Genomic DNA, 13,309 nt, shown 5'->3' with positions numbered 1-13,309 from the left:
TCTTAGCAAATTTCCATTATTCCATGTGGTATTATTAACTACAGTCACCATGTACATTAGACATCCAGACTTATACCTCCTACACAACTGTAACTTTGTAATTCTTTATGTTCTGACATGGAATGCTTTCTAGGATATATGTCAGTTTTAAAAACACTGGCAAGCACAACGCTTATATCACTGCTGCCATTTGTGTTAAAAATGAACTAGACAGTACCCATTTAGATTTGTATTTCCGTAGAATAATTCTGGAAAGATACACATGAAACTAGAAATAGTAGCTGTCTCTGGCAGGGAGAAGCTAGGGCCCGGGGTCAGGAGAGGGAGGGAAATATTTCACTACATACAATTTTGTACTTTTTGAATTTTCTGCTTTGTGCATATTATCTATTTAAAATATTAATTTTAAAACCTGGTACATAAAATAAACCACTTCTTCCTAAAATTAAATAATCGGGTGGATTTTCATGTCAGATATATACATTGTCTTATTTTTTACAGATTCTTACACTGTCCAAAAGATGATATAGACTATTCTACTTTTTTCACAATGCTCTGAGATGAGCCAGGCAGCAGTTCATTTGTTATTATAAAATCTCTTTTATTCTCCCAGAGATTCAGAAGATTCATGGCCCTTTACATTTAACATAACGGTAGAGATAATTATTTAAAATTGGTGCTCTCTTGATTCTGCATGCTTTTGCTTTTCTTATTTAAAAATCTTAAAATTTTAGATATCAAAATATTCTACCCATTGAAAAGAACTATAACTATTCTTCAACGAGAACTAACAATAACTGAAAATTTAAAAATCAACATAAAAACCAATGTGTTCAGCAGCAGTACCAATTATGTAAATTAAACATAATGACGAAGTAGTGACTTGTTCTAAAGCATTGAGTACTGCATAAAAAGTGGAAAACGCAATTGCACTGGCTACCATGAGACAGGTCAAACTTGCAGTCAATAAGCACCGTGGATGTTTCTCAGATGTCACTGCAATAGGCTGCCCATTTAGCAGTGGTCAGCATGACATCTAATGATTTATGTGAAAATTTATGTCATTACCTTAAAACTTCTCACAGGTTCTATTATATATACTTACCGGCACGGAAATATTTCAGTACTAAAAAAAAAATTATGGTTACTGGTGTGTACTGTTTGAATATCAACTCCACATTCATGCCCTTCTGCTGAGCCTCCAGGTAAGCCCCTCTTTCAGAGTCTCTGCATAGTCAGACCTGAAGGGATCCTCCAGTTATAGCTCCAGCGTCCTCACCCCTCCCCTACTGGGACATGCAGTCTGTTGGCTTCTTCAATGAATGAGGTTTCCTGACGCCCCCCCACAAATACTCAGTAATTTACTCAGAATTGTGTGGAAACATAGTGAACTGAGCCACATGCTCCAATTACATTCTACCATTTAAAGAGCTGGAGCAAAAAAATGATAAGGAGACAGATTATAGCACTGTGTCAAAAGTTCTGAAGGCTCCAGGGCTTCATTCTCATCTGTATGATCTTGAGTCAATGTGAAATGATCCCTCCGTTTTTCCAACTTTCCGGTGTGGATAATGATAGCTACCTTGCACTACCAGTGATAGGATACATTTTAATGCGTGTAGAGAAGAGTACATAATATGCACTTAATAGATGGTTTGTAATACATTTGCCCACTAAGCAGACAAAGTGCTCAGGGCATTATGAAGCAAGAGCAGTCAGAATATCGAATTCAGAGAGGTCTGTGCATATGCATGGGAAAAAGACCAGTGTCTTTCTTTATTTTCACCTACCTCTGCCTTAAATTGAGCATGTCCTTCAATTATGAACCTAGGCAAGAGACCACAGTAATATTAGTAGTACATGTGACAATGTCACCAATAAAGATTTTCATATCATGTTACATTTGTTTCACACTTCTCAAAGTATTGTTTATGCTCATCACTGCTTTGAAATTATGGTAGTTACTCTGTCCATCACTAGATACTGTTATTTAATGCATTAATAAAGACATACTTATGTTATCAAATCACAGTATTTTTTAAAAAATTGCAAGCCCATATTTCAGTTTAATAAATTTGCTATAATCCTGCATATTTAATTTTATGCATTTATTATAAACAAATATTATTCTCCTAAGGAAGCCACAGGCTACATCCAGCTGCCAAAGGGTCCCATGGCACTAAAAGTTTGAGAACGCCTGTGCTAGGAGATGTTTTAAAATGAGAATCCATAGGAAAAGGAAGGAGTTGAGCTGACATGTTGGGTATTTTCATGTATGTTCTCTCACAGACAGGGACAATACAGAGGCTTCTGCGGTTGAAGCACCAGAGTCACGAAGGGCAGAAAGTGAAGATGAGGCTGGGCATATTTGGGTGGGGGGAGTTCGAGTGAGTTGGGAAGTTTCCATTTTGAAAAACCAAGAGGCCACAGGGAGTCACCGTGGGTCTGTGAGCAGGAGAGTGCACACAGCAGTGGTGTCTGAGGCTGCTGCTTCTGAAGGCTGGGGGCAGACCAGCTAAGAGCTGGGGCACAGGGAAGAAAAGGAGCAAAAGAAGGGATCCAGGTGGGGAGGGGGCAGGAGGCTGGCAGGCAATGTGGGTCCCCAAAGACCTAAACCCAGTTCACAGCATTCTCCCTGGAGAAGTAGTCAGGGGCAGGCAATGGCTGCAAGTCTGCCTTTTGGAATGCTGGCCTCAGAGAAGTGAGGTGACCGAGGAGAAGAGGCCCAGGTTGAGAGAAAGATGCTGCGTGAGGTTGCAGGGGGCCCATTTTAAAGGTCCTGAGGCGCCAGGAGCACAGATGCGGGCTTCTTCCAGATCCCTCTCTTTCCTATTCCACTCCACCCCAAACCACCCCCAACACCTGCTGCAGTTAGAAAACCATAAGAGAAGCCACAATAAAATAGTTCTGGGAAAGCAGCCACCTCAGAAAGGGTTCCTGCTACTAAGGCCAGATGGCCTTGACCTGTGGTTCTTTATACATTAACCCACAGCAGTGGTTCTCAAAGTCCTGTCCCCATACCAGCAGCATCAGCATTCAGCACCAGCATTAGCTGATAAATTGTAAGAGACATAAATTATTGTGCCTCATCCTAGTTACACAACTAGCAAATGACTGAGTCAGCATTTCCATCTAGGTCTGCTAACCCAGAAATGAGCAACTCTTTTGTTAGCTATGGCTGAGCAAATGTCCTTACTTAGGGGGACCAAAAAAAAGTACTTTCCTTCTAAATTAGTCTGCATTTCCAAAGACTTTTCCCTCCAGGTACTTTTATATGATTGAGATTTGGACGTGTTTTCCAGCTACACTGCCACAGGACAACTTCTTTCTTTGTGGGCAGTCACTTCACGCAGCCTTCCCTCTGCTGACAAAAGGGGCAGGGTTAGGAGAGGGTGAGGGGCTGGGGCAGGGTCCAAACTGAGGGACCCAAAAGGACTCTTCTTAGAGAGGCTGGGCCCAGCAGGGCCTTGCCTGTGTAGTGCTGCTGTACTCCGAGGGACCCCCTCCCCTCCAGATCCGGAGGGTCAGAGAAGGCCTCCTGAAGGAGGGAACATTTGAGCTGGGTATAAAGCAAGGGGAAACCAGGAGGGAGGCCAGATCCTTGGAGATCGGTCCAGACCAAAGCCAACTCCGGGGATGCAGCTGGGGCAGGACCCCTGGGGTGACTTCGGAGTCATTGTGGAATCCTGAGGACCTGCTCCCTCTCCCTGTTGTAGACCTCAGTGCTCTATTGTCAAGAGGTGGATCAGAATCACAAGGTTCAGCTTGGGTGGAGCAGGCCAGTATGTGGAGGCAATGACTGTCTGTTAGGTAGGGGTGATGCTGTTGGGACTTCCAGGGCCACTGAGCTCTCCTTACTCCACTGCAGATTTCTGCCTAAGGAGGCACACACAAGACAATGGGTAATTCAGATGGAGGGGAGGAAGCAAGGGGGGTAGGAGGGGCTGCCCCTCAGGCCATCAGAGGCCTTCATCTTCCCTGTGCCACCCACTCACTCACTAGCAGGAGGGCAGACTATTTCCTCTCTCTGACCCTGCCTCCCCTCAAAGTCCTCCTAGGCACCCACTAGTGACCCCATTTCTGCTTCTCTCACCTCACTGCCACCTTGTGAGTGCACTCCTCCACCCTCTGGTGCAATCTATCCAAATTCCACATCTAAATCTCCAATATTTACACAGGTCCAAGTTCTCTGGTGTTGGAAAATCCTGCTATCCTTGTTATTATTATATTATTTTTAATAAAAGTCCTTTGAAAACTCCAGAAGAAGACAAACTAACATACCAAAAGGCCCCGCAGTTTGAGTGGGTCATCCCATCTTTTGAGGTTCCTTCTCAAGGCTCCTATACCCAGAGCTTAGCTGTGAAAATGCTAGCCTGAAAACAATAAGCCCTCTTTCTCCGCTGTGAGGTTGGGGCAGTTAGAACCGTGAGAGTGGCGGTGGCATTTCCACTCAGCTATGTGGCCATTAGCTGACTTGGAGGCCAAGTAACCTCATTAGGATTACTGCTAAGTTGTCCCGGGTTGCCAACAGGTCAAACCAGCTCTTTTCTTACTTGAGGAACTGAGTTGTAGAGATGACGTGTAGCTTGCTTAAGGTTACAAATGCAGCTAATAATGATGGAAAAGTGTAACAGCATTGCTCTCTTGTCTCCCAGGCAAAGGTTCCTGCAAACATATTCCTCTGAAGGAGACTGACTCTTATTTGAAATTCTCAACCTATAGTCACTCTGAGCTACAGGACGGTTAGGGTGGTTCTTTTCTCCAAGACCACGTTGATCTGTACTCACTCTGAAAATTCACATGGATTATGGAATCCCGTTGACATCCTAAAATCACTGACATCCATTTGGGAAAGGCATCTACAAGATACTACCCTCAAGCCTGAGAGAAGTGAATTCTAATCCCGAGGTTTAGAGAGGATGTGCATGACTGCCCCAGAGAGATTAAATGTTGCACTAAACACCCTCACTGATGAGCAGGAGTATTCTTGGGATTGGACAGGAAGGGCAACAAGCCCTGAAGACAGCAGCTTTTGTGGGGGTTGTGGCCTTGGACAGTGGATCTGTGAAAGAGAAGGAAAAATCTCCTGGGCTAAACTCCCGGAGAACACCAATCGTTTTGCTGTGTTTCTTACAGCACAACCCAGCACAGTAATACAATTAAAGGACCCACGCACATGTGTTGAATGCATGCTCACATACATGAACTGCTTAGGAGGGACAATCCGGTGAACTGAGCAATAACTTTGGGAGAGCTTTGAAAGACAGACGTGTCCTCTTTTCCTCTACTCTAAGTATCAGGCATTGTGCTATAGGCTGATTTTAAAGTGGGGACACAGAAAGAGAGGTGTGAAAGATAAAGCTTGCCATAAAGATCCTTTACTTTATATATAGTATGATTTAGTGTTCATAACAGGTTAGGATTATTATTATTTCCATTTTTGTTTAACAGATGACACAACTAAGGCTCAGAGAGGTTAGGTGTTTTATCTGAGCTTACACAGCTGGCAAGTGCCTGGGCTCTCCTATCTGAGCCTGAGCCCTTGCTTACGCTTCCTCTCCCCACACTCCAGAATAATATTCCTCTCTCCACTTAACTCCCAGAGATCAGACTCTGATGGGTCCTTGAGGGATTCCTGCCAGGGAGTTGCCATCCCTGCAACCTCCCACCCCCATCCCGACCCCCACGCCAAGTAATCTTTTTTCTGCTGTGGAGAGTGGGCCTGGAGGCCACAAAGACCTGTGAAATCATGTTGTACAAAGGTATTCTTGCAGTATTGATTGAAATGACAACAGGTAGCAAATACCCAAATATCTACCTTAAAGGAACCGTGAAATTTAAGTATATTGCAATCTTGAGTGTTAACAGTCTGTCTTTTACTTTGAGTTGGCATCAGTTGTTATTTGTATTGAGGCAGCACTAGTTTAACTTTGAACATTGTGAGTATTGGGATTATGTTTTCTAAGAATTCAGGTAATCAAAAGGAGAATGATTACAATACCAACGCCAGCGTGACCCCAAAGAATGCTTATTCTGTTTTTTAATGACAGAGGGAGGAACATATACAACTGGATTAGAGAGGTAAATGACAAAAACAGAACATACTACACAAAATATAGAAAAGAATTTTGTCTCAGGCACGGTGGACAAATGGATGTGAAGGCAATCGAGAAACTCCCCAAAAAGACACCAATATCCACCTGAAAGCAGGGGCTGTTGAATTAGCTTGGGCATAACATTCTGAACCAACACACATTATCATTTTCTTTCTTTGTTCTCTCTATGAAACTAAGTAAAGTTACATATCCAGATTCAGAGATTGTAATAAAAGGTAGATAAATGAAAAGGAAAAGTGTGATTACAGATGTGTTGAGTCCTCACAGTGTAGAGCTGATTCTGTCAGATCTAATCAACAATGGTACTTTTACAGCATGTCAAGTAATGTGTCAATTCACAGCAACAACAAAATGTCCCCCCTAGCTCTTATGTACTTTAATTTGAATGATGGAGTTTCAAATGGTCTTCTTGAATCCTATGGAAATTTATTTATTTATTATTTGAGGAAGACTAGCCCTGAGCTAACTACTGCCAGTCCTTCTCTTTTTGCTGAGGGAGCTTAGCCCTGAGCTAACATTCATGCCCATCTTCCTCTACTTTACATGTGGGATGCCTACCACAGCGTGGCGTTTGGCCAAGCAGTGCCGTGTCCGCACCGGGGATCCGAACCGGTGAACCCTGGGCCGCTGAGAAGCGGAACATGCGAACTTAACCGCTGCACCACCAGGCCAGCCCCTCCTATGGAAATTTAAATGAACCACAGACACATAAAACAAATGATTGTTCATATCCTGTCCAAATACAAACTAGATTTTTCTCATCTATCTGCATATTGCAAAGACAGGGCAAATGTAAAATTTGGCATATTCCATTCAGTCGACAAACATTTTACCAAGTAAAATTAAAAGATCTTACCTGCTAAATGTCCTGCACAATTTGTCCACAATAGTGATAAAAAAAAGGAGTATGATTTGCTTACCTGTGATTTTGATGCTCACATAATGAAAATTTGTGGTCACTTTTTAATTTTCTCAAATCATGCAGAAGCATGTAATAAGATTTTAATGAGAAACGGGTCTAGAAGATGCCGACCATAGAAAAGATGCTAAAATGTCGGCCTGCCCATAATATTATATTTTCAAAGTGTGGAACAAGAAAAATATCCTTCTCATGTTTGGAAATATATTGAAGATGAGATTTAATTGCTGTTTCTCGAAAAAGTTTCAAGATCTTTGAAGAGGCCATAAAGAGCCTAGGAAAGTATCGACTGACTGCACCTGATTTGTTCAATGTTATGTGTAAGTTGCAGCAAAAACTCATGTAGCTATGAATATGACTCAATTTGGAAATAAGACTGCTTAGGAAATCAAGAAAAAAAAGTCACCAGTAAAGGGCAGCCAAGTTTAATAGAACTTTCTCGACTCCTTTACTAAAAATGTAACTGATATAAAATCCAACTTTAATTTTGCAAGTTCAAACTTCCTCTGAGCTTTGAAAACATCTTTCCCGAGAAAGAGTGATTCTACATATGAATGCACTACAGTGTGTTTGGAAATTCCAGACATTTTAGACATGGAGAGCCTATAGGATGAATTTATAGATGTGAAGGACATGATTGACAGATAAAACATGCCTATAGATAGAAAGTGGATGAATATTTTTGGTGACATACAAACCCATTCCTACAGATCAAAAATCTGCTGTTACTAATAAGTAAAATCAATGCTTAAATGCTTTTGTTGAAAGGATATTGATGTCATCACATTGGACTGACACCAGGAATCAGTTTAATGGGGGCTTGATAAGAGCAGAGTTGCAAGTCAAAGGTTTTTTTTGTTTTGTTTCTGAGGAAGATTAGCCCTGAGCTAACATCTGTGCCAATCTTCCTCTACTTCGCATATGGGATGCCTCCACAGCATGGCTGATGAGTGGAGCAGGTCCGCACCTGGGATCCGAACCCGTGAACCTGGGCCACTGAAGTCGAGCATGTGAAACTTCAACCACTTGGTCACAAGCTGGCCCCTCAAAGTAAATTTTAAGTTTGATTGTATTCTGTTTAACCACTACATAAAAGAAAAAAAAAGAGGATGTCCTAAAGGCCACAGGCAGGCAGTTTAGAGAAGAAATAATAGAAAAGGAAACAGAAAGAATAAAATATCCTACTGCATCTTGAGACAGAATGAAGCAAGTTATTGTTTGTTTCCACTAAATTTAGGTAATATCTGTATAATTAGTCCTGGTTTATTTGCATTCTCTTTTTGTAAAATTTTACATTTGTGCATGTTAAGAATAAACGATAATATGGCCAACAAAAATCAAAAATCAAATAAAGTCTTTTAAAAAGAATTAAAATAAATTGCCATATAAGAGGACAGAGAGAAGCATTATAAAAGTATCATTATGTTTTTTCACACATACGATATAATTTGTCCTACTATTAATTATTACTATTTGCCACTGTTAACTACTCCTATTGTTGTTTTGTTTAAACAACAACATTTATGAAACAGAAAAGGAAAAAATTGAGAATATATCACTGAAAATAAACATCTATTTTTCATATTTTGTGTTAAAGTAATAACATATATGTATATCACTAATTATTACATAATGCTATCTCGTCTCCTGTGGTTGTGTCCAAAGTTAGGACCCTGCAAATTTGGCCACCCAAAGCTTCATTTTGTGATTTGTAAGATTTTTTAAAAGTTGCCTTCTCACTTCAGTAGACAGGTTTCACAAGAAAGACTATGAATCTAAATTGCAAAGATACACACATCATCTTTTTTTAAGTTCTATTAATATTTCATAACTGAAAATTGTTATTTGTTATCATCAGTAGATATTCTTAAAAATTCTGATATTTTCTGAGTATTTTTTCATTTGTTCTTTGAACATCCAGATAAAATGTTTTAAAATTTTATATTATTTCAAATGCATGATTGTGTGGAACTCATACATGATGATCACTTAATTTGTTCATCATTGATGACTATAAATTTTACTTATTTGATCCATGAATGTTACAGATCATGACTGTCATTCTGTTAAATGTGTGTGTTTAGCAATTTCAACTTTTAGATATAACTTTTGAGGACCATTTGCATCCAACATTTACATCGTGTGCAAAAAGAAAACACAGGGAATAGTATTTGAATAGATTTCTAAGCATTTGTTCCACCAATAGACACATAGATACGTGAAATGATGTTGTATAAGTATATTCTTTGCAGGATTGCTTACAATGACAGAAAGTAGGAAATAACTGAAATACCTATCATAAGGGAACCAGTTAAAATTATCAAGGTCACATATCTTATGCAACCATTAAAATATAAGATAACATTTTATGTTCTTTTTTTTAAACTATAATCATCATGTTGTATTTTATTTTATTTTTTTCTTAGGATTCTTGATAAGTTGCCATGAGTTTATAGGTAAGAACTGCTAATAGCTCATAGAGTTTTAAAGCTTGCAAAGAACTTTGGGGACAATCGAAACAAACCAACAATTTTCTTACTTGGGCGAACTGAGTCAAAGATGATGTGTAACTTGCATGAGAACACCTCTCTCTGGACTCCCAGGCAGTTGTAACACGCTTACCTTATAAGGACCTGGAAGCCCTGCTAATGAGGGAACAGGTAAACATACAGGTGAGGCCTTTGGCTCCATATAAGAGGCTTTTGTTCTCTTTTTTGTTTTTGTTTTTTCAGCAAAACAAGCCTCCTCCTCCACAAAGAAGTTGCTTGTTTGAGCCAGGCTGTGATGCAATTCTTCACCGTAGTGGGGGCAATCTAGGGTGAAGAGCTAAATATCATTCTTTCAAGGCCTTGACCTGTAGTGTGGGAATGGGCTGGAGAATGGCCCCACCATACTAGCATAAGAAGAACGCCGTAAGACAAGAATCTGCAAAAAGCCGTATCTCATTATAGAGAAAGAACCAAAACCCAGTGTTAACAAAAAGCTGGTAAATGAACAGATTTCCCATGTCCAGAAGAAGGCAATCATCAAGAATTACTTCCAACTTACCCTCTTTTCCATCACCCTATTCAGTACTGGATATTGCCCTCTATGTCAGGTCATTCACCTTATACCAATCATATAGCCTTACTCATTGCCAGATCCAGTCATAATTTCTCTGCAGCCTGCTGTCTCCATGAGACCAGAATTGTGGGCAGCCTTCCAAGGCTCTTGCTACACTTCTGTCTTTGGAAAGAATTCTGTTGGCAACAGCCAAAGCCATCTACTTACTGAACTCTCTGGGTTTTGTTGTCCTTAGGGATCCAGACCCACTCTAGAAGGATGAAGATTCTGAGATATGAGGCAATGGAGATGGAATATTTACAGAGAAACTTGGGAGTCAGTGACCTGACATGGAATAATAGAATCCAAGAACCTTCATTCTGCTCCTGGCTCTGCCACTGATTCCATTTGTGACCTTGAGCAAATCACTCCATCTCTCTCTGGGCCACTGTGTCCTTATAGCAGTAAGAAACCTGAAGACTGAAGGCTCTGTTGGGATATTTCCAACTCTCAGATTCTAGAAATCCACCATAAATTTGGTAGATTCAGTGGTGATTATTACCTGGCTGTTACTCCAGTATAAGTAGAGGAATCAAATGAGTTCCTGTGTTGCAGCAAAACTTTGTGGTTAAGGGTCTTGGCTTAGTACTTTGTGCCCCAGTTCTCCCTCTTAATTACTGTGTGATTTGAGGAAAGGCATTTGAACTCTTTGAGCCTCGTATTCCTTGTTTGTTAAGCAGAGGCAACAATAAGACAGATCCCATTGGGGTGTTTGTAGCCCAGGAGGAGAAAAACTAGGTGAGGTAAGGAGAGACCTGGCTACAGAGAATTTATAGAAAGAAGTCTATTGAGGTGATGCCCTCATGATGTGCAGGGAAATGGGCTTCCAGAGAGCTAGCAGTAATCATTTCCTAAGGATACCTAGGAGACAAAGGGAATACTTGAACACTGAAAAGTGGAGCAAAAGAAATGACTTTTTTTTTAGTTCCAATCATGTGCCCTGCCCTGCACTAAATGCCTTGGAAACACTGTTGCATTTAGCCCTCCCAACAGTCCTAGGAGGCTGCGCACAAGGTTCTATTACTGGCCCAGTGTCACCTGCTAGTAAGTGGTAGATCTGGGATGTGATTTCAGTTCAAGTCTGTTTGGTGCCCCAGTCATCTTCTCCTCCTGCCAAGGCCTGCCTCACCACACCTCCCGACTCACAGAGAAGCAGAAATTGCAGGCCAGTCAGTTTAATTCTCTATAGGAGGTGTGGCAAGAAGGAAGTTTTAAATGATGTTTGCAGGGGCCAGCCCCATGGCCGAATGGTTAAGTTTGCGTGCTCCACTTCGCGGTGGCCCAGGGTTTCGCCAGTTTGGATCCTGAGCACGGACATGGCACTGCTCATCAAGCCATGCTGAGGCGACATCCCACATGCTACAACTAGAAGGGCCCACAACTAAAAATATACAACTATGTACCAGGGGGCTTTGGGGAGAAAAAGGAAAAATAAAATCTTTAAATGATGTTTGTAAATAGAATACAAGTGTGTTTACTTTTAAGCAGACAATTCTGAAAACAGATCAATTAGGGCACGATTAGACTCTCAATAAGGCCTCATTTCTTTACAAAAAAGATTCTTTACACCTCTCCTTAGAAACACAAGTTCCTCTGGTACATTTAAAATACAATCCAGTTTTCTAAAATTTGGTCTTTCATGCAATCTCTTCCTCAGCTCCACTTGCTCCATCCCTAGCCTCAGTCCATTTTTCAGACTTGGCATACCCTCCTGGTGTAAGAAAAGGGGAACCAACCCTGAGTGGTAGCCAACAGGGCAAAATCATGACCTGGATTTTCGAGGAAAGCTTTAACATCAAATATTCTGTATCTGTTGTCCTACTGTCTTCAATTATCATATATCTCTTTAACAAATGGGATAAAATAGCAAAATAAAGAACTTTGAAAAAATAAGTCACTTTGAACTTAAGCAAGTGTACTTTTAATAGAGTAGTATAGGCAGAAGCCATGTGGGAAAGTAAAAATGGTGTAGGAAGTGAGTAAGTGGAAATGAAAGAAGAAAAATGTGTAAAAGAGTTTGGCAGTGAAAGGAAGGGGAGAAATAATACTGGAGACAGCAACACCATGCAAGGTTATGAATTTTTGTTTTAAACATGAACCTCAAATCAAGATCTTATGACAGATTTTTTTATCTCTTCTGGGGACAATATACACTCCAGGAAGAAGTATTGGGATTTGAAGGACATTTCTTATGTCTTACAAGGATGACGGGACAAGTTTTTGAAGAATCACCACAGAAAATCTAGGATGTCTAGTTGCTGAATATTATTAGTCTAGGGGAAACATTGCTCTTGCTGGAATAGAGGGGAGCTTGTGGGAGCAAGGCCCCTTGGCTGTCAGGAATGAGTCAGAGGAAGGAAGCTGGTGGTGCAGCGGCAGAAAGAAAGTAGAATTCCTTTTCTTCTGAAACTAGAGTGAGTGAAGGTGTGGAGGATGGATAGAGACAGAAGTGTGTTGATGTGGGTGGCGTGGGTAAATCAGGCATGCTTATGTGTATTTTGACGTCAGAAAAACAGGACATGAAGTCAACTACTAAACTTGAGTGTAGGATAGAATTCATTTTTGTTTATTGATTCATGCATTTATTCAGTCAGCATGTTAAGCACTTACCACATACTGTGGTAGGCCTGAGGGATTTATAGACACATACAGTCATGCATCACCTAACAACAGGGATATGTTATGAGAAATGTGTCATTAGGTGATTTTGTTGTTGTGCGAACATCATAGAGTATACTTAGACAAATCTAGATGGTGTAGCCTACTACACACCTAGGCTATGTGATACTGATCTTATGGCACTATCGTAATACATGCGGTCCATCAGTGACCAAAATGTTGTCATGCAGCGCATGACTGTAGTTCTAGCCACAGCCCAGAGTAACTACTACTGTGTGTTTAGAGGGGAATCAAGATAAAGGAAGTGAAAGTAGTGCAGAAACAACATAAGTTGGACGTTGCAAATCAATATTGGACCACCTAGGAACCAGATCCTAATAGCCAAGTCTGTCCCCAACAGGCAGGTGGGAAGGATCTATGGTTGAAGGACTGATATTGTGGGCACTCTAGGAAGACCAGAGTGAAGGTTAGTGGTGAAAGTAACACAAAGTACCGGCCATGGTATTGAAGCTAGAAAGGAAATCTGGTGTAACTAGAGAAAGCTGATGGTTTC

The sequence above is a fragment of the Equus caballus genome, chromosome X (genome assembly GCF_041296265.1).
Source record: "Equus caballus isolate H_3958 breed thoroughbred chromosome X, TB-T2T, whole genome shotgun sequence".
NCBI classification, from domain to species: domain Eukaryota; kingdom Metazoa; phylum Chordata; class Mammalia; order Perissodactyla; family Equidae; genus Equus; species Equus caballus.
This window is presented reverse-complemented; position numbering follows the sequence as displayed.